Genomic DNA, 21,162 nt, shown 5'->3' on the forward strand with positions numbered 1-21,162 from the left:
CATATAGACTTTTCAAGTAAGTCCTAATGATTGCTTGGATTTCCTCAGTGTCTGTAGTTATGTCCCCATTTTCATTTCTGATTTTGTTGATTTGGATGGTGTCTCTCTGCCTGTTAGTTAGCTTGGCTAAGGGTTTGTCTATCTTGTTGATTTTCTCACAAAACCAGCTCTTGGTTTCATTGATTCTTTGAATTGTTTTATTTGTTTCTAATTGATTGATTTCAGCCCTGAGTTTGATTATTTCCAGTCGTCTGCTCCTTCTTGGTGTGTCTGCTTTTTCTTTTTCTCGGGTTTTTAAGTGAGCCATTAGGGTGCTTGAATGCGCTGTCTCAAATTTCTTCTTGAAGGCACTTAGTGCTATGAACTTTCCTCTTAGCACTGCTTTCATCCTGTCCCTCAAGTTTGGGTATGTTGTGTCTTCATTTTCATTGAGTTCTAGGAAGATTTTAATTTCTTTCTTTATTTCTTCCCTGACCCAGCTGTCTTTTAGTAGCAAGTTGTTCAGTTTCCATGTATGTGTAGGCTTTTTGCTATTTTTGTTGTTACTGAGGTCCAGCTTTATTCCATGGTGATCAGACAGGATACAAGGGATTATTTCAATCTTCTTGTATCTGTTGAGGCTTACTTTGTGACCAACTATGTGGTCTATTTTGGATAAGGTTCCATGAGGTGCTGAGAAGAAGGTAAATTATTTTGTGTTTGGGTGTAAGGTTCTGTAAATGTCTGTTAGGTCCATTTGATTCATGACCTCTGTTAGAGATATTGTTTCTTTGTTTAATTTCTCTTTACTTGACCTGTCCTTTGTTGAGAGTGGGGTGTTGAAGTCTCCCACTATTAGTGTGTGGGGATCTATGTGTCGTTTAAGTTTTATCAATGTTTCTTTCACATTTGTGGGTGCCCTTGTATTTGGGGCATAGATATTCAGGATTGTGATGTCTTCTTGGTGGAATTTTCCCTTGATGAGTATGAAGTGTCCTTCCCCATCTCTTTTGATTAATTTTGGTTGAGAGACTATTTTATCAGATATTAGAATGGCTACTCCTGCTTGCTTCTTGCGTCCATTTGCTTCAAAAGCCGTCTTCCATCCCTTTACCCTCAGGTAATGTCTATCTTTGTGACTTAGGTGTGTTTCTTGTATACAACAGATTGCTGGGTTTTGTTTACGCATCCGTTCTGCTAGTCTGTGTCTTTTTATTGGAGAATTAAGTCCATTGATATTGAGAGAGATTAATGACCAGTGGCTGTTAGAATTTGATGTTGGCTGTGGTCATACGGTTGTGTGCTTGGTTGCTTTTTGTTTTACTGTAGTGGGGTTATTTATTTTCTGTGTTTTCTTGAATGTATCTAGCTTTCTTGGGTTGTATTTTCCCTTCCAGTGTCTTCTGTAATGCTGGATTTGTTTGTAGGTATTGTTGAAATTTGTTTTTGTCATTGAATATCTTGTTTACTCCATCTGTGAGCACTGAGAGTTTTTCAGGGTATGCCTGAGCTGACATCTGTGTTCTCTTAGGGTCTGCATGATATCCGTCCAGGCCCTTCTGGCTTTCATAGTTTCTGTTGAAAAGTCAGGTGTGATTCTAATGGGTTTGCCATTATATGTTACTTGGCCTTTTTTTCTTGCAGCTTTTAGTATTTTTTCTTTGTTCTGTATACTTACTGTTTTGATTATTATGTGGCGGGAGGATTTTCTTTTCTGGTCTAATTTATTGGGTGTTCTATAGGCCTCTTGTATTCTTAGTGGTCTCTCCTTTAAGTTGGGAAATTTTCTTCAATGATTTTGTTGAAGATATTTTCTGGGCCGTGGTGCAGGGAATCTTCTTTTTCCTCTATTCCTATTATTCTTAGGTTTTGTTTTTTTATGTTGTCTTGAATTTCTTGGACGGTCTGTGTCAGGAATTTTTTAGATCTAACATTTTCTTTGACAGATACATCTATTTTTTCCATTGTATCTTCCACACTTGAGATTCTTTCTTCCATTTCTTGTATCCTATTGGTTATGTTAACCTCTGTAGTTCCTGCCTTCTTCCCTAAGTTCTTTCTCTCCACAATTTCTTCCATTTGTGTTTTTTTTTCAATTTTTCCAATTCTATCTTCAGGTCTTGAGCTATTTTGTTGGTTTCCTTCCCCTGTCTGACTGTATTTTCATGTTTTTCTGTCAATTCCTTCAGCTGTTTGTTTGAACAATCAACTGTTTCTTTTATTTCATTCAGTGATTTAAGCATTTCCTCTCTAAAGGCCACAGACTGTTTGGCTGCAGCTTCCTGTATTTCTTCACGGATGGCCATAATCTCCTTGTCTTTAATTTCCTCCATTTCTTTACGGATAGCCATGATCTGTTTGTTTTTATCTTCCTCTAATTCTTTTCGTATTTTATTTGTTTCCTCTGTTTTCTTGTTCATGAGCATAGATGTTAGGTCATCTCCTTGAATTTCATTTATGCTGGGGTGTCTAGGGCTATTTGCCCCTGGATAACTGGGTTCTGGAGATGCCACATTGCTCTGGCTTTTGTTGGTTGGACTTTTACGCTGTCCTCTACCCATTGGGCTATCTTAGTTGTTTGAATTTAGTTTCTGGTTGTTCCTGGACTCTTGTAGTGGAGAGAATCCCTTTGGCAGGAAGATGGTTTTTCCTGTTTCCAGCTTTTTGGGTATAGTCACTGGATGTCCGGTGTTTTTCAGGAGTTGCTATAGCTCACCTCAGGCATAGAGACCTGGGTAGTAACTGTGGTCCTTAATAATCGAGAGGTCTCTCCTCTCACTGGGAGAAGTCCTGGAGACAGTTGCCCTCCTTCTGGGTTTCTTGCTGTAAATTTAGTGATCAACTGCTGTAACCTGTGTGTCCCGTGGTTTGGTCTGTTTTGTTAGGGATAACTGGTTGCCCCTTGGAGCAGTATCTGGGGGGGGGGTTGATCTCAGGGTTCCCAGTTTTTTGTAGGTCTGAGGTTGGGGCTCTGTGCCCCAGAACCCAAGAGGTAATTTGTGGCGGGTGAGTACTGCTCTAGTGTCTTGGGGCGCACAGTTCTTCCTGTAAAGTGTATTTGGTACAATGCAGGCCTCTGGGCTGGTGGAGTGTGCGCCCGCCTGCTAATCTGTGGAAGCTGAGTTTCTGATCACTCTGTGCTCCCTGTTTGGGCCCAGATCTGTGATGGCTGGGCATACTCACCTGTCTGCGATCTGCTTGCTGCTAGACTTTCCCTAGGTGACCCCAGCAGCACGGTTTCTTCCTTCCCTGTGGGGTCCTTTCTGGACAGGGGTTCCCAGCTCCTGTTGTACTGGGGCACACAGCTTGTCTCTACCGCTGAGCTGAGCGCGCAGATCTCTGCGCAGCAGGAGCTCAGTTGTGTTGGCGGTGGGTACCCATCGTCCTAGCGACCTTCCGAGGATAGACTGGGTGACCCATGATCAGTCTGGCAACTTTACTTCCCAGTGGGGTCCCCCCGCAGCTGGGACTCCCAGCCTCAGGCACTCTTGTGCTCACGGATCAGCCTGGGAAAGTGATTGGGACAAGGATGCTTGTGGCTCCAGCCTGGAGACACAAAGCCCGCGTTACCTTGGATTTCTTCCGGGTTCTGGCTGGGTAGCCGTGAGTGGACCCGACCGATTCCCACACCGTGGGAGCCTTCCCTCACCTGGGAAACACGATTGATGTCGTTTCAGGGCACAAAGTTCAGTCTCCTGGTCTCTGCAATGGCGAGTGCTGTCCTGCTTCTCAAACGCGGTGTTCTCTTGGCGCCGCCATCTTGGCTCCCCCCCACCCATATTGTTTTTAACTGGTGTTGTCATTGTATAGGCCTTGCTTAGGCCACCACATTGTTGAGATTTTATGGTGTAGCTTTCTGGTCATATGTATAGAAGATATGATATGTATAGCAGATATTCTGATCCTCTGGCTCTTACAAGCATCCTGTCTCCTCTCCTACTATGTTCTCTGAGCCTTGGGTATAAGAGCAGTCTTATATATATCAATTGTGGTGGGCTCCACATGGTAGCTTGTTCTCTAGATTTTGTCCAGTTGTGAACGTCTATTATAGTCTCTATCTTTTGTGAAAAAGAAGCTTCTTTGAAAGGTGATGGTGGCATACACCTTTAATCCCAACACTTGGGAGGTAGAAGCAGACAGAGTTCTGTGAATCTGTGACAGTCTGGTCCACAGAGTGAGTTCCAGGACAGCCAGGGTTATGCATTGAAACCCTGTCTCCAAAAACCACACACACACACACACACACACACACACAAAAGGAAAATAAACAGAAAAAGAAAGAAGAAGCTTCTTTGATTTCTTTGCTGCAGATCGACAGCTACAGTTCTCTGTGGATATAAGGACAAGTATTCAAAATGCAGGTAGAAATTACACTTGTTTAGCAAATGTTTAGCAAGAGTAGGCTGTCTTCTAGGGGCCATGACCTTACCAGCCACAGGAAGTTAGCTAGGTTTATGGTAGCAGGCATGAATTTCCTATTCCTGAGCAGCCTTTACATTTTATTGGGGAGGTGTTGGTTACCTCCAAGATACAAAAAGCCATTAATATACCATAGGATATACCATCCACGCTGGTCATTGTTATGGTTCATAGGCTTTGTGGCTGGGTAAGACGGTGAATTGCTTTTCTCCCTTGACAGCTTTCATAGCACCTTTGGGTACTGTGAGCGTTAATCTTGTTTGTTTGTTTGTTTTCTTTGTCTTAATCAGTGGTGAAAGAATGGTCTCAGAACTGTTTGTCTCAATTGGCCATTTAAGTTTAATAGTAAAATACTGGTTAATGATAACAATGCATCGTAAAACCTTCAGAAGAAAAGAAGAATGTTTCCTGGACCTTTGTGTGTGTGTGTGTGACAGTTTTAAGTTCTCTTCCCTGGGAAGAGTATTAATCCCTGTCTTAGCATCTTTAGTTGCCTGATGTTCTTCCTTGTGTCTGAGGCTTCATGAGCTTCAGCCTGTCCATGTTAGCATGTCCATTGGTGTGAATCTTGTTCAGGTCATGTTTAGGAAACCTTCTTAGTGAGACTTCATGGGTGTAGATTCTCTGACATTTCCAGAAGACAGAACATCAGTAAAACTTGGCATTCCTCTGGCTCTTAGAATCTTTCCTATTCTTTTCCCCACAGTGATCTCTGAGCCTTAGGCCAACCAGTCATGTTGTAGATGTGTCAGTTGGGACTAGGCATCACAATTCTTAATTTCAATCAGTTTCGGTTTTCTGTAAGAATCTTCCTCTGTTGCAAAGAGAAGTGTCTTTGATGAGGGTAGGGATAGTCTGTGGGCACAAGGACAGATATGTAGAATGTAGTTAGGGATTATGCTGGTTTAGTACGGTGGTATTTGGAGGTTGTTCTTCAACATCCAAGCTTTGCAAGCCCTGAGAACTTGGCTAGGTTTACAGTACCAGTCATGTCTTCCCTCTTGTTGAGTGGACCTTACGTCCAATTAGAGATGGTTGGTTACCATTAAGGTATAAACGCCACCATTACACCGTTAGTGGTATTGTGTCACGCTAGTCATTGTTGTAGTTCATAGATATCATAGCTGTGAAGAATTGGTTGCTTCCCTCCCTTGGATGCTTGCATGCTGCCTTCTGGTAAAACAAAAGCTAGTCCTCAGGGTGGAGGCTCTCAGGTCAGTTCCAGCTCACATCTTGAGGTCCTGTGTCTGAAGCACATGTTCTCCTCAGCAATAGAGAGATATCGTCCACCTCTGGAAGGCAAACAATGCCATCAGAAATAGTCTATAATGTTTGGGGAGCTTCTTAGACAATCCTGACTGACAACACAAAAAAGGGTTTCTCATGCCTGGTGTCAGGATTTTTGTTAGATAACCTAGGGCTTTTGGGTGGAGCATTGTCAGCACAGATGGGAAATTTTCATTTAAATTGTGTATATTTGTATGGTATTTATATATGTATGTATAGATTTATATATTACTTAAATGTATCATAGGTATATTTAAGTAGATAGTTAATAGTCCCTCCATCCTCCTTCTCTATTTGTCTCCTTCCTCTCCTCTGTGTTTAAAGTCCCGTGTTTTTACTCTTTTACATCGCTTGAACCCTACGATTTCCCTTCTGTTGCTATTTCTCTCTCTATTGCTCTCCTCACAATGGCCTTTCCCCCCTGTTTTATGCTGCTACTCCAGATTATATACTCATATCTGAGATTTTGAGCCAGGAACCTCAGGTGACAGTTGTCTTTCTACGTTTGGATTGCCTCACTTGTTTAGTTGGGCCAAGGGCCTGTCAATCTTGTTTATTTTCTCAAAAAAGCCACAATTCTTATTTGTTGATTCCTGGTGTTGTTTTATTTTAGTTCATTAATTTCTACTTTGAGTTTTACTATTTTTTGCCATTAACTGGATCTGGGTTTGGTTTCTTTTTATTTTTCCAAATGTTTGAGTTGTATCATTAAGTCATTGATCTGTACTTTATCTGCTTTTTTTTTAAATGTAGTACTTAGAGCTATAAAATTGTCATGCAGGATTATATTTAATGTGTCTCTAGGTTTTTGTGTTGTGTTGTATTTATTTAGTTATAGTTAATCTCTTTCATTTCTGTCTTGATTTTCTCTTTGACCCATTCATCATTCAGTAATGTGTTTAATCTCCATACTATGTGTATTTACTAGAGATGTGTTGATTTTAAGTTTTATATATTATATTATGACCATACTGGATACACTGAGTTATTTAAATCTTTCAGAATTTGTACAGATTTGTTTTGCGTCCCAGAATATGATCTATTTTAGAGAAGCGTGCGTGCGTAGCTTAGTAGACTGTATGTTCTTTGGTGTTTGGGTGAAATATTCTATAGGCATCTGTTAAGTTCATTTCATAGATGATGTCATTTAAAGTTGATTTTTCTATGCTTTTTATTCTATTGGCGAAACAAGGGTATTGAAATCAGCTAATACCAATGCGTTGGTGTTAGTATGTGTCTTTAATTCCAGTAGTACACTTTTTATACAATTGGATGCCTCAGAATTTGGTGCATATATGTTTACAATAATAATGTGTTTTGGTTAGCTGTTTTCTGATTAGAGTGAAGTATTTTTCCTCATTTCCTCTACATCATTTTCGTTTAAAGTTTATTTTGTCAGATATTAGCATAACAATGCTTCTTGACTCCTAGTGTCATTTAATTGGAGTATTTGGTGTATCCTTTACTCTATATAAGTGCCTATCTTTATTTTTTAATATTCATAGAAGCTTTTTTCTTTTTTAATAATAATTTTCATTTCTTTATATTAATCACAGGTTATTTACTTTGTATCCCAGCTGTAGCCCCATCCCTCATTCCCTCCCAATCCTGCCATCCCTTCCTCATCTCCTCCCTGCCCCTTTCCAAGTCCACTGATAGGGCACTGATAGGGGAGGACCTCCTCCCCTTCCATCTGCCCCTAGCTTATTAGGTCTCTTCAGGAATGGCTACAATGTCCTCTTCTGTGACCTAGCAAGTCTGCTCCTCCCTCCGGGGGGGGCAGGAGGATGAAAAGCCAGCCATTGAGTTCATGTCAGAAATAGTTCCTCTTCCCCTTACTAGGGTACACATTTGGATACTGAGCTACCTTGGGCTATATCTGAGGAGGGGTTCTAGGCTATTTCCATACATGGTTCTTGGCTGTAGAAATAGTCTCATAAAAGACCCCTGTCCCCTAATGTATTTGGTCCTTGTGGAGCTCTTGTCCTCTCAGACAATTAGGAATAGTGATTCCTCAAGATCCAGCTATACCACTGCTAGGCATATATCCAAAAGATGCTCAAGTACAAAACAAGGACATTTGTTCAACCATGTTTGTAGCAGCTTTATTTGTAAGAGCCAGAACCTGGAAACAACCTAGATGTCCCTCAGTTGAGGAATGGATAGAGAAATTGTGGTACTTTTACACAATGGAATATTACTCAGCAATTAAAAATGAGGAAATCATGAAATTTGCAGGCAAATGGTGGGACCTAGAAATGAGTGAGGTATCCTGAGTGAGGTATCCCAAAAGTAGAAAGACACACATGGTATATATTCACTTATATAGACCTATAAGATACAATAAACATACTGAAATCTATACACCTAAAGAAGATAAACAAAAAAAGGGGAACCAGGGTAAGTTGATGAATCCTTACTTAGAAAGACAAATGGGATGGACATTGGATGTAGGAGAAAACAAGAAATAGGACAGGAAACTACCACAGAGGGGCTCTGAAAGACTCTATCTAGCAGTGTATCAAAGCAGATGCTGAGACTCATAACAAAACCTTGGGCAGAGTGCAGGTAATTGTATGAAAGAAGGGGAAGTTAGTAAGTTCCTATCTTTAAATCTAAGATATGTTGCTCATAAACAATAGATAGATGAATTTATTATTATGATGATGATGATGATGATGATAATGATGATGATGATGTTTTTAGAGACAGGGTTTCTTTCTTTGGCCTTGGTTATCTTGGAACCTGCTCTGTAGAACAAGCTAGCCTCATTCACAGAGATCCATCTGCCTCTGCTTCCTCAGTGCTGGAATTAAAGTTTGTGCTACTACTGCCTGACATGATTTTATTTCTTGATTCATTGAGCCAGCCTGAATCATTGATTGGAGACTTGGGACCATTAATATTTGAAGGTATTATTGAAGTGCATATGTTGGTTGTAGTGATGTGTTGTTGATTTCTGGTGTTGTTTGTGCTCTCAGTGGTACTTTGTACTTTAGTAATCATACCTTCAAATTTCTTCATCTCTTAGCTCAGTTCACCCCTCTCTTCAGTCTGAAATAATGTCTCCCTTAATTTCTTTAGGCTGGTTTTTTGGATATAGTTTTCATAGGCTATTTATATCATAGAATTTCCCCCCAGTCATGTATGTTAGATAGTTTTACTATCAGTATTAACCTAGATTGTCTGTTGTGGTTTTTTAGGATTTGATATGCAGTGACACAGGATTTTCTGGCATTCAGTGTTTCCATTGAGAAATCACCTGGTATTCTGATGGGTGTTCCTGTATGTGTGACTTGTGTTTCTTCTCCTGATGTTTTCAAATTTTTTGTATACTTAATGTTTTCATTAAAATATGCCATGAAGCAGAGTGCAGGGAATCTTATTAAAGAAGGGTGATGAAGACCTGGAGAAGCCAGGAGCTCCACAAGAGAGCAACAGAACCATAAATTCTGAACACAGGGGTCTTTTCTGAGACTGATACTCCAACCAAGGACCATTCATGGAGATAACCTAGAACCTCTGCACAGATGTAGCCTATGGCAGCTCAATCTCCAAGTGGGGTCCCTAGTAAAGAGAAAAGGGCCTGTCTCTGACATGAACTCAGTGGCTGGCTCTCTGATCACCTTCTCCTGAGAGGGTGCAGCCTTGCCAGGCAACAGAGGAAGACAATGCAGCCAGTCCTGATGAGACCTGATAGGCTAGGGTCAGATGGAAGGGAAGGAGGATCTCCCCTATCAGTGGGCTGGGGATGGGCTTGGAAGGAGAAGAGGGAGGGATGGTTAGATTGGGAGGGGATAAAGGAGGGGCATTAGCTGGGATGCAAAGTAAATAAATTTTAATAAATAAGAAGAAAAGAAACAACAATAGCTGAAAGGTTAAAAAAGACATCAACATTATTGTGTAGTTAGTAATTAAATTATTGAAATTAAAAGAAAATATGCCATGAAGAGTTTCTTTTCAGGCTTTTTTATTTGGCGTTCTCTGTGCTTCCCATATCTTCTGTATAGGTATGTCTTTTTTTTAATTTTGGCAAATTTTCTCCTATGATGTTGTTGGAGAGCTGGTCTATGTCATTGACCCGGGCTTTTTCTCCCTCATCTATTTCTCAAATTCGAAAGTTTGCTCTTTTCTTGGTGTCCCACATTTCCTGTATGTTTCTTTGCTGTGTTTCCCCCCATACTCTTTGCTAATTATATGTACTTTATCTTCAAGTCAGTCCTCATACTGAATCATCTGCTTAATTCATTATACTTGTAAGTCTGTCCTTTGAGTTTTTTAGTTCAGTTATTGGGTTTTTCAATTATATATATATTTATCTTGAGTCCTCCTCAGTGTTTCTATCTTTATTGAATTTTATTTTCAATTCCTGGATTTTCTTTGTCATTCCATCAGTTTTATGATTGTGAGGGTTGGATTGGGCCTACAAGTTGGATATGGCTCAGGTGGACACTGGAGCCTGGGCTGATATGCAAGACGTGCATTTTAGTCCAAGCTTGTGGGGGTTGGGGAGGGTGGGGGGTGGGGAGCATCAAGAAAACTCACCCAGCTAGACCCTGGAGAAGATTGTGTAGGATGTGGCTGAAGGTTGGGGATGGAAAGGAAGGCAGGGTGGATTGTAAAAGAATTCCACAGTTTGGCAGTGACACAGGCAGAGGTGGCTGGACTAGGCCTAGGTACTGGATGTGGGATCCAAGCTAGATCTATGCGGTTTGGGGATGGATGAGAGAGGAGGGTTGGAGAGTTACCTGGACAGACTTTGGAAGAGGATGCACAGTATCAGGTTGGTGGAGAGGTTCTGAGTTACATTTTTATGTAAGTTGGAGTTAAAAATTAAACTATAATCTTTTGCATGTGCAAAACCAGTTGTTTCCCATGCTGATTGTTGGTTGGGGGAAATTTTATATATTTTGTGAGTCTAGAGACCAGCACAGGGCTTCGCCTATAGTCTATAATCAGCAGATGGCAGTATCTTCATGGCTGTGCTTCCTACACAGATGTTAGGAAGTGTGAGAAATTTCATTCTGAAAGCATGAAAATGGCTAAAGATGACAGCATAAGTTAGAACTTCCACTGGGGACCTTGAGTGATGGGAACTATGTGCTGCTTTCCAGATCAACTCTTTGCTGACTTGGACAAGTTCCCGGGACTGAAAGAACTGTCTGTGAGACTAGATGACAAAGCAGATGTGCTTTCAGTCCTTCCTAGAGAGTTCCCAAACCTCCACCACATGGAGAAGTTATCCATCCAAATTTCCACAAAGTCTGACCTCTCCAGACTAGGTAAGGATGGTGATTGGATCTCCAGCTCATGCCTCAGCTGCAAAAGCTACTTGGCTAGTAATTGGTAGAACTATCATTAGTTAAACCTTCCCTGGCTTCACAGTGTGAATTGTTCCCACATGGGAACGTGTGGGAACAGTGCTCTTCCTCCTTAAGAGAGCAGAGATTTATTTGTTACCCGAGTCTTTAACATGTGGGGAACTATTCTCAGCCCTTCACAACCGCTGACTCAGTCTTCACAGCCCCTGTGTGAGAGAAGGTATGATGATTATTGCTAATTGTCAGCTTGGGAAATGAGGTCAGAGATGGCTCAGGGCTAAGGAAATGTGTCTCCAAACAGAAGGTTTGACTGCACAGCCTGAGCTTTACACTCCTAACACTTCCTCTCCAAAGCAGTGTGTGGAGTCCTCTTCTTTTGCTGTCTGAGTGGCAAGTGCAGATCTGTCTACTGAGGGCAAAGGAATCTGACTGGGAGTAGTGTAGGTGTTGCAGCTCTGAAGTGAAAGGCTTCCCCTACAGGAGTTCTGCTCCAGCTGCCTGGAGAGTTTCCCCAGTGCAAGTGTAATAGCTCTGCTTCTGCAGGGGAGGTTTCCCCAGCAAAAGTTCTGCTCAGCCAACAGGGTTTCAGTGTGTTCCAGAAGATATCCTGGTAGTCCAGAGCCAAGGAATACCACCAAGCCACACCATGTAACAAACCTCGTACAAGAGATTTATTGGGAGGGAAAACCTGGGAGGGTGGTTGCTTCTTCTCAAGCAAGAAGCAGCAGAGAACTGGGTGGAACACAGAGTTTATGTAGGGTTGCGTGGTGTGCAGTTGGAGTGGCACAGCTTTCCAGGGAGGTCTGGGAGTTGAGGGATTCTGTGGCCTGATTGTTGGGACGAGATCAGGGATTGAGACAATTTTATTGCTTGTAGGCCTGGGACCTTGTGGGTTTACAATGTACACAAAGTTTACAAAGGGAGTACATGGCTTTTGAGTTGGCTTGAATAGCCAAGAAGCAGTTAGAACCTTTTCTCCATTTCTTTCATCCCAGTCTCCTCTCCTGTTGACAGACAGCTGTGCAGCCATCTTTCTAGAACATGCCATTTAGCAAAATGACAAAAGCAACATCAGATCCTTAATTTTTTTTTCAGTTGACTTTTTTTTAATTAATTACACTTTATTCATTTTGTATCCCCCCATAAGCCCCTCCCTACTCCCCTCCCGATCCCACTCACCCTCCACTTTATGCATGCATGCCACTCCCCAAGTCCACTGATAGGGAAGGTTCTCCTCCCCTTTCTGATCTTAGTCTATCAGTTCACATCAAAAGTGGCTGCATTGTCCTCTACTGTGGAGATCCTTAATTTTTAAGGCACTGAACACTAAGGAGTTGTAAGCTAGGAAGTGACATGGCAGATTTGCATGTCAAAAAGTCACTAGAGTATGGAGGCTCCTGCCTATAGTAACAGCATTTGGAAGGGTTAGACAGGAAGACTATCACATCAAAGTCAGCCTCTCTCTGTAAATGTAGTTATTTCCATGCTAGTTGGAGATACAATATGAGACCACTTCTGAAAAGAAACAAAAGCAAGCAAACAAAACATTTTCCAAGTTGAAGGTAAATGTGCTTAAGTCACTCCTGTTGGCTTCAGTCCCATAGATCTCTGTGGTGAAAGGAAACATCGAGTTCTCCCAGTTTTCCCCTGAACTCCCAACATGTGCTTGGCATATGGATGATCTCCACACACCACATACACATAGACAAAATAAATATGTTTACATGTTTTTAAAGTTGTGTTTCAGAGTTGTTCTCTTTTTTTATGTTACTTTGCACAGAATTCCTATTGTGTCAGTAAAGTGTGCAAACATAGAGACATCAGGATGCTGACACTGGGGGTGAAATATAGTGAACAGAAATAGTTTTCTTTTTCAGTTCTCTGTTTCCAGAGGGGGTCAAGAACTTGCCCTGGGTCATCTGCTCACTAGTCAGTTGCAGAAACTGAGCATAACCCCAATGAATGTAGTCTGACTTCTAGATACTGTGCCACTGTGTCACAGAGGCACTGGGCCCCCGAGTCACAGCCTGTTAAATCAGTGTGGCTGGAACTGATGTTGAGGGTCCAATTCTGATAGAAATTGGTGGCCTTCTCTAATTTCTGAAATTCTTTCATCTTTTGCAGTTAAATTGATTCAGAACTCTCCAAATCTTCATGTCTTCCATCTGAAATGTAATTTACTGTTGAATTTTGAGTCTCTCATGGCTGTGCTTGCTTGCTGCAAGAAACTCAGAGAGACTGAGTTTTCTGGACTATGCTTTGAAACCACGTCATTTGGTAAGAACTGGACAACTTTGACTTCAGATGCTCCTGTGCACAGTCATTCAGTACTCTAGGATTAAAATGCTACTGGTATCATGGGAACTGTGACGACACTTGATCTTCAGTGAGGCTTTCACAAAAGTGAAACACATCTGTCTACAATTTAAGTCTTTCATTTTCATCTTCTACTTAGTCATAGTAATTCAACCTGAACATTATATCACCTTTCATCACATTTGAAATACTCTTTATTTCAACAGTACTTTTCTTTTTCATAGGAAACATGTCTGACCTAACTAAAATTTATTTTCTCTTTCCTAGTCACCGTCTTGCCAAATTTTGTTTCTCTGAAGATACTGAATCTTAACGACCAACACTTTCCAGATAAGGAAACATCAAGAAAGTTTGGTAAGTTTGTAAAACAACATTTCTTAATTTTTTTTCATCTTCTTCTCCTCTCCCTCCTCCTAGAGTGAACCCATAACCAAGCAAGTTGTGTATAGTTGTTCCTTGACAACCATGGCAGTTGGGTCTAAAGCCTGCTGCTGCTGTAAACACTAGAAGATCCTCTATGATACAAAATGGTGCCATGCTTGCCCATGACTCCACACATCCTCCATGTACTTTAACCCATCTCTCCATTGCCTACAACACCTATCGCCCTGTAAACAAATGTTATGCTGTGTTCTTCTGGGAATATTGAAGAGGGAGAAGAGTCTGTATGTGTTTGGTAAAGACACAATGTTTAAAAATTCAGCCTGTGGTTGTGGAATGTGCCCATACTTTAGCACAATGACTCATCTATCCAATCTCCCCACAAAGCACACATGTACATACATGCGTACACATACACACATTCACACACACAGAGTTGTTATCTCTACCTAAAAGAAACAAAAGGGATCAAGGAGAAACTCAGGCTCTCCTTATGCACAATGAATCTGAGAAGAACTGTGAAGAGAAAGCTCTCTATCCTATATTGGCATTGTCTTGCTTTTTTTTAAGAGTGTTTCCCATAAATGCTCATTGTTTGATGAGACTAGATCTCAGACTCAGCACAGAAATCTGAACACTTGCCTCCTCCTGACTGGGTCTTATGAGGCCTGAGGAGTGGCCTTTCACTGGGCCTTTTTTGTTTACATTCATTGACTTATTTCAAGTCTGTGTTGGGTGGCTGTGCATGATCCACCGAAGTATGGGTCATGCATCAACCATGCTGGTCCTTTGGAGGGCACTATAGTGATATTCAGTCTCACCTCTCCCATTCCTCTTCCTCACTTGTTGATCTTCATTCATTAGTCCGGTGCCATCCTTTGCCACACCTTTTGCATACTCCACAAAGCTGAGAGGCCTTCCTTTTCAATAATTTCCAGGGGAAAAACACCCCCATAGTTTCTAAGAATGCTTTGTCTATGATCCCTTTAAAAATGACCTGGCTTACCACAATTAAAACATCTCACATTTTGATTGTTCTTAAGACTGTTAGAAATTACTTCTGCTATCAGAGCAGCATTATAAACATGAGATCCAATATCAGCCATGTTTCTGGTCCATTCATCTATTGGTGCTAATCCTGCTTAAAAGGACTGCTCACACTTTTGCATTCTGAATTAGCATTTTTTCTGTTTTGGTTCTTTGAGAAAGGATTTCTCTGTGTAGCCATGGCTGTCTGGAACTCACTCTGCAGATCAGGGTGGCTTCATACTAACAGATCCACCTGCCTCAGCCTCCTAGATGCTAAGATTAGAGATATGTGCCAACACCACCCATCTCTGAATTAGCATTTCAAAAGCCAAAAATTCAATCAAAATTTGTCTGACTTGTGAATCTGATACTATTTTATTCACATTTGAAGTCAATCTTTGCAAAAGGGTCAGTATAGGCATATTTTTGGTCCTTGTAGATTTTAGTAAATGACTCCAACCTCTTTCCTGATTCTTCAACTTTGTACCAAACATTTAAAGCTGCTAAGCAACATAGTGTCATGGTATGATTATCATATTCAAGCTACCTTTGTACCTCATCATATTGACCTTTACCTAGCAATGAATCCTGGGAAATATTAATACTTCTAGTCTTATATCATTGTTCTGTAGTCCTGGCTTCCTCTTTCTACCATGTTTGCCATTGTAACTGAGAACTGGCTTCCAATATTGCTGTTGCCAAATCTTTCCAGACAAAGGATAATTCTGTTCTAAGTTGCCAATAACTTTAATATTTACTTCACATAGGGTGAATGCATACCAAATAAAATGATTATTTCTTTAAATCTCAATTTTAATATGCCTATAAGATTCCATTTAACTTCCTCAGAACATTGGGGGTGTCTATCATCTTTTGTATAGTTGCTGTACAATCTAAGGTGGGTTTTCTAATAACCTTAAGCTGCCCCTCTTCAGTTTCATCATGCAGTGGCACAGTAAATTTTTATCTAAATGTCTCTCTCTTTGTCTGAGTGTTGTTCTCATTTTTATTTATAAGTATCTCTAATTTTTCTTCTAAGGATTGTATCCTATCAGTCCACTTTTGATATTTTTATTTTCCCTATATCTCTAAGTTTTCTTTTTTTCCTTTGAGAGGGTATAAAATCTACTATGGCTAATAAGGATAAAATATTAATTGCTAGCTGGTAGTAATTATAATCTGAATTATGTCAATCTCAGTTAAGTCATTTATCTTTTCATTTTCTTCTTCTGTTTTAAAGCTATCTAAAGCAGGATTATGCAGGGTTCTAGCACTTTGTATTATGGTATTTCCCATCTTAACTCTTTCTTGGAGAACTTCCAGGTGACTTAACAAATCTTACAGCTTCTCAGTTTGTCTGCACTGGCATAATTTCCCTGTCCATGTGGTTGTGCCATGTGATGAAGCAGTATATATATGTACATGTACAAATTTCAATCACTCAATTTCACGAATAAAGATGCAGGAGCAAGATGCTTGGGTAAAAAATTTAAAAAGGCTGCTGTTTGATAGAGGCAGAGAAAGCATTCAGCTGACCTTCCTCCTCAATCTATGTGACAAAGGGAAACTCTCTTTCCCAATACCATCTCCAAAACCCCTCAAAACTCAGTGTCTTACTCTTCTACTTCCCATGTGTTTCTTTATCCATCCTTCTGCCTTTTCTTACTATTTTTTTCTACATTCATTCCCTATCAACTGGTTGCTTGCTCCACTTCTTGAACTTTTGTTGACTTTATTTAATCCTGTTCAGGCAAATTCTTGGATTAAATGTATTTACTAAGGATGAGCCCGACCACAACTAGAAACAGGATATTTTGATAAACAACACAAGCTCGGGGTTCACAGTGAGATCAAATATCTTGGAACACTGACCCCTTTTCTCTTCTTCTTTGAGATGGCAGTGATGAGGAGGGCCTCTGTTAGGTGGGGCCTCCTAGAGTGCAGAATGACTAGGTCACAGCTGCTCATAATGGAACAACTACAGAGGATGGCTTGCTGTGTCTCCCACAGCACTGGCTCTGGGTTCTCTCAGGAACCTGGAGGAACTGCTTCTTCCCACTGGGGACGGGATTCACCAAGTGGCCAGACTGATTGTCCAGCAGTGTCTGCAGCTTCAGTGTCTCTGAGTTCTTGCCTTTCACCACACCTTGGATGACGACAGTGTGATGGAAATTGGTGAGCTTCCCTCAGAGAAAAGGTTTCCCCTGTGTGTAAGCAGTGGTGCCCCTGGAGCTACCTGCTGCAAATGTCTAGACCTGAGAAAGGCTTCCAAAGCATTCCTCATTTGTACTATCATGCTGCTGCTTCTCATGCCCTTTTGAAAATTTAGATTTATCTTGGTCAATGCTCTCCTTTTTTTTTTTTTTTTTTTTTTTTTTCTTTAGAGGTGGTCAAGGTAGTGGGGTAAGGGAGGGGAGGTAGAGAAGTATTCAGGCTGTGGTTTATTTTCCCAGTTCTGGGGATTGAACTCAGTACTTCACATACACCAAAGCAGTGTTCCGCTACTGCACCACACCCCGGTAAAATCTATGTCTCCACCCTTGTTGCTTCAGATACCTGACCGTATCCCCTTTTAGTCAACTGGATACTGGAAATATGTAAACAAGTTGTAGCAAGTTGAAATATAGAGCTGCATCCATTTTCCTGCACATGTTACTGAAACATTTGCCAACTAAGTCAGTGTGGCAATGAACCAGGTTAGGGCACAGGGCTTCCCCAGTGCCCAAAAACCCAAGTTGTATCCATTCTCCAATAGTGCCCTCCACTTCCATACACAAATGACCACTTCACTGCTCTCTCTCACCGTAGCTTTATTTACAGCTAGACTTTTCATATAAGGGAATTCTATACGATAGGCAATGCTTTGTCTTTTTTCACCAAAAATTGTGTTTGTACCTTATTTCAGAATAATACATATGTCCATAGTGCATTGATTTCATGGCTGTGTGTCTGTTCATTATTTGAACACATGTGCCCTCTGTGTGTCTATTCAATGGGTACTTGAGTTGTTTCTAGTAGCTGGTTACTGTGAAGTGCTTCTAAGAGCATTCTTATAAAATATACACATTTGGGTATTTCTGGGGATGGAATTTCTGAGATACCTTACAAATATTGATTAAACCATGTTTTTTTGCTTAGATGTGGTACATGCTTGTAAGTCTACACTTGAGGAGGTTCAAGGGTTCCTCGTCTAAATAGCAAGTTCAAGGCCAGGTTGGGTCACAGGAGACTGATCACAAACAAAGAAACAGGAGCAAAAGTCTCCATGGTGTTGTGGTAGCTTTTACCTTCAACAGAGGTTGGTTGACATTCTGTCCCCAGTAAATATTGTCAATCCCTTGTAGTTTGGGTACTCTGATGATTCTCATAGGTAATAAAATCCAAAGCTTTACTGTTTGCCCCGGCCAGCGGAGCTTGTTATTTGGGGGATAGAAGAGGATCTGATCCTGTGAAAAAATGGATGAGAGAAAAGAAGGAGTCCAAGCAAACAGGTGCTTGTCAAGGACTAACTTTACTGAGCAAAATAAGCTTTTATAAAGGGTTTAGGATGAGGAAGTAAGGTAGGTGAAAAGTTACAGATTCTTCTCGGCCAGGGGCCTGAAACATTTTGTGATAAGCCACGGTTCTGTGAGCACATCTCTGCTGCTGCCAAGCAGTATGTTTACTGCAGGTAAGGGAACGGGCAAGTTGAGGCAAGTTGGTGAGTTTCCACAGGTGGTCCCTGACAACTGTTGTTATAAACAATTTTTTACCAAAAAATTTTACCAATAAAGACTCAGGAGCCAGATGCCAGGATGAAAACCTACTAGCTCAGAGAGGCAGAGAAAGGACCCAGCTGACATTCCTTCTCAGCTCACGTCTGGATGGAAAAAACCCAAAAGGTTTACTAGTTCAAGTGGCAGCTCAGGAAGCAAAGGCCAAAAATCCCAAGGCTGAGGGCTTGCTAGTTCAAAGCCCCAAAGCCCTGGAGATGAGGAGCTGAAGCCCAAGCTAAAGCCAGAGCTTGAGGTAATAGCTCTTTTCTATGTCTCCACACTGTCTTAAATACCCTTCAATGCAAAGTCCCTCCTATTCTTTAATCACTATGAGCTGGTTTATTGCTCTGCCTCTTGATATAAGGTTAACTTTATTAAATTTGATGTACAGAAAGCTCTTGAATTAAGGGTGTGTGTTAGGGCTGGGTGAACCACACCATAATCACCTGTTCACAATGAAAAATTCTTGGACTTAAGGTGTGTGATAGGACTCGTTATGCCCAATGGTAACTTTTGGGGGGTGTGGGTCAGGCCTGCTACTCTCAGCTCAACCAAACGAGATAAAAACAGGGTTTTATAGTTCACAATTATGGGGTTCATAATGGAATCAAATATCCTGCACCACTTTAGTTGAGGAGTTGAGGAACATCTTTCAGATTGACCAGCATCTGAAAGAAAAGCATGAGAGGAAAAAGAAATGGATTACCTTTCTGAGATGCACCTCAGAAGCCAGATAGATCGTACTTGACTCATGGATACTGCACTAGGGCTCAAAAATTCTAAGAAGAAAAACACATTATCTTAAGGTGAACCCATCTTCCTAAAGGTGGTCTCCTATTGAGGTCCCTGACCTGCCCCACATGATTAACCCTTAGAAGAGGAGCTAAGGGCATGATTCCATGTGAGATAGATTCCATTATTTACACCATAATTACTTCCAGAGGGTGTGTTTAAATCTCCAGGTGTGAAACTGGAGATGTACTCAGCAGTACTCATTTAGATTGTGTGAAGCCCTGAGGTCATGCCCAAGCACCACAAAAGTCAATCAGTCATTCAATCAATCAGTCAGTCATTCAACCTATTGATCTCTGCCACCTGTCTACCTTCCTTATGGCTCTAGTATTCTTTTATATCTTCAAGCTATGTGCAAAGCACATGTAGAGTTGTAAGATCTTTCTGGTAGATCAATGTTTTTGTTTGTTTGTTTCTTTCTTTCTTTTTTACCAGTATTGGCACTTCCTCCTGGTTTCTGTTTCCCCTTTGCAGTTTGGCAAGGTCATTCCCTATCTGCCAGGCAGCTGTTTGGTGCTTTCAAAGAATGTCCTCTAAAACATCATGTTGACCATTTCCTACTTTCATTGTCAGGGTTGGGAGTAGTACCAGTAACTTGTCACCATTATTGACAGCCTCAGGAGTCTCATTTCATAAATGTTTTGTTTTCTAGCCAAGATAGCAACCAGTGGAGGCTTCCAGAAACTTGAGAACTTAAATCTTTCAGTAAATCATAATATTACAGAGGAAGGATACAAACATTTCTTTCAAGTCCTCAACAACCTGCCAAACCTGCAAGAGCTGAACATCAGCAGGAATCTCTCAGAATGCATCCAAGTTCAGGCCACCACTGTCAAGGCTCTGAGCCAGTGTGTGATGAGACTGCCCAGCCTCATCTGGCTCGGGATGCTCAGCTGGCTCGGGATGCTCAGCTGACTCCTGGATGAAGAGAACATGAAAGTGATGAACGCTATGAAGGAAAGACACCCTCAGTGCAAACACTTGACTATCTTCTGGAAATGGGTACTGCCATTCTCTCCTGTCATTCAGAAGTGAAGGATGCAGCTGAAGGCTACTGACAGTTTTAAATATCTGATTTCCTAAAACATTTTACTGTAGCTAAGCAAGGTGGTACTCCTCTGTACTTACAGCATTTAGGAGACTGAAGTGGGAGAATCAAGAGGTTTAGACCAGCCTGTGTTACATAGCAAGATCTTGTCTTAACTGATCAGCCTGCAATTTGATCACCTCCCCCGGAGCAGGAAGCAGCCTTACCAGGCCACAGAAGATGACAGTGCAGCCACTCCTGATGAGACCTAATAGACTAGGATCAGAAGGGAGGAGAGGGGGACCTCCCCTATCAGTGGACTTGGGGAGAAGCATGTGTGAAAAAGGGGGAGGTGGGATTAGAGGGGAGGAGGGAGGGGATTTATGGGGGATACAAAGTGATTTAAGTGTAATTAATAAAAGTTAAAAAAATAAAGGCATAACTAACCATCATATGAAATCATATTTATTAAAGGTGTAGGCTGCTGATACTTTTCTAGAAGCCTGCCTGTTCCTCACTAAACTTAGCAACAATGATGAACAGTGCCTTGGCAGTCCTTGTATGGTCCTCCTGTCTAAAGATTACAGCTTTTGTCAAGTTCATGCAGAGACCACTCCATTGCAAGGTGAAGAGGAATGGGCTGGGGAAAAGAACATCAGTGTATAAAAGCCAGAACATGTAAGGAGTATTTGATGGAGGTAAGAAACAGACGGTTTAGTATTGCATCAGTCTCACACATGATGAAGCACGAGTCGACTTCACCACAGGATGCAGCTGACTTTCCAGGAGATGCTTAGTCTTTGCAGGGCTTTTGTATGTTCACCAGCCTTGGTGTGGCCATGCTTGCTGTCATCTC

General features: G+C 41.2%; 1 pseudogene; it reads left to right on the forward strand.

Annotated features, from left to right (window-relative positions):
- LOC132654828 (baculoviral IAP repeat-containing protein 1a-like) overlaps positions 1-20,647 on the forward strand; it is a 43,332-nt pseudogene extending 22,685 nt beyond the window's left edge.
- Positions 20,648-21,162: the final 515 nt, after the last annotated feature.

The sequence above is a fragment of the Meriones unguiculatus genome, chromosome 6 (assembly GCF_030254825.1).
Source record: "Meriones unguiculatus strain TT.TT164.6M chromosome 6, Bangor_MerUng_6.1, whole genome shotgun sequence".
Lineage (NCBI taxonomy): Eukaryota > Metazoa > Chordata > Mammalia > Rodentia > Muridae > Meriones > Meriones unguiculatus.